We start from the raw sequence: 1,735 nt of genomic DNA, 5'->3' as shown, positions 1-1,735 counted from the left end.
GGCAGGGGGGGGGGGTAGGGGTGGGGAAGGGCGTGCGATTCCACCTTCGGCCGTGGGTTATGTTGTTGCTGGGGCACTGTCGGCCCTGAATCTGGTTACTGCCAAGCTGTGGTGACTGCAGACACCATTTGAGCTTCAGCTCCACCCCAGTTGCAGCCAGCCGGGAGGGACTGTGGGAGGCTGGCTCCAGGGCGTGTCTGGCCCATCTCACCCAGTCCCACCCCACTGGCCACCTTCTAATTAATTTCCTTTCAATGTGCACGAATCCATGCACTTGGCCACTAGTTTAAAATAAAGATGATATAAATATTACCCAAGAACGTGATAGAATTCCTATAATTTGTATTATTTATATACTATCCAAATGGATGGAACTACTTGGCCTAAAATCTCAAGTGGAACAACATGAATTTTCAGATGAATATAATTTGTGATCAAGAGTTTTATACCTATTTTTTTCAGTCATTTCAGCCTTATCTTAAAGACTTTGCTAGACTAGCAGAATCCCTGGGTAGTGACAGCATCCTAGTGACTGCAATGTTTTAAGAGATGATTATAAACACATCTGTTTGGCTAAAAATAAAAGCATTTCTTTCATAAATTTGTCCAAGGCTTTAAGAAATGCCACTCTCAGCAGGGCTTATCAAGAACCTATAAATAGAGACAACCCAACACCAGTGAACTAAGCTACTTGCGCCAAGCCCAGTGCAGCAGTCCTAACCGACCATTCTCTAGGAGGGCTTCCTATGGGACACACTTGAGGTCATTACTGTGTTTACAAATTAGGTGGCAACTCAGAATCAAGCTACATACTACACACATATAGACATACAAACAAACTGGTGATCATTGATATGCATGTATGTAAATGGATCACAATGAAGTAATAATTTCAGAAAAGGACCAGACATTTGATTGAAAGGCTCTCTCTCACTCAGCCAGCATGGCTCAGTAGTTCAGTGTCAACCTATGAACCAGGAGGTCATGGCTTGATTCTGGTAAAGGGCACATGCTCAGGTTGTAGGCTCAATTCTCAGTAGGGGGCATGCAGGAGGCAGCCAATCAATGATTCTCTCTCATCACTGATGTTCCTATTTCTCTCTCACCCTCTCCCTTCCTCTCTGAAATCAATAAAAAATATATATACAAGAAAGGCTCTCTCTCTGCATGCCTGTGATCTCCTATGGATTCTATTGTATTAACTTCCCTGTTGCATTTGTCAACGCTTTTCTTCCCCACCAGAGCACGAGCTTCCTAAGGTCGGAGACTGTATCCTTTCCTTTGCGACCTCAGTGCCTAACCCCGTCTGACATCTGCCGATTCCTTATTGAACAGATAAATAATTAACAGAAAATGAAATGCCAACGTGCATAATGGCACCACCGGTTACAATCCATGTTTGCACTCGGGAATGGATCTGACTTCTTCCCACATACCCTTGAACGCTTGGAAATACATCTCTAGTTCATCCAGGCACACATGTCACAGAAGAAAGTTACATTTAATCGTGTGTAGATGAACTGGGATGACTCAAAGCGCCAGGAGCCACCCACAGAGCCCAGGGCGGAAGCTGAAAGGAGTTGCCTGTCCTTGAATTCTAAGCAATTGTAGCATGCTGGTCCCGGGACAATGCGATAAAGCCGGTGGAGTTTGTATCTGAGATGACCTTCGCCCTCTGGTGTTTGAACTTCCTGGACCTTTTGCCTCTGTTCTCAGGCACCCAGAGCCTTTGGGA

This window comes from Myotis davidii, unplaced genomic scaffold (assembly GCF_000327345.1).
Source record: "Myotis davidii unplaced genomic scaffold, ASM32734v1 scaffold217, whole genome shotgun sequence".
Taxonomy (NCBI): domain Eukaryota; kingdom Metazoa; phylum Chordata; class Mammalia; order Chiroptera; family Vespertilionidae; genus Myotis; species Myotis davidii.
This window is presented reverse-complemented; position numbering follows the sequence as displayed.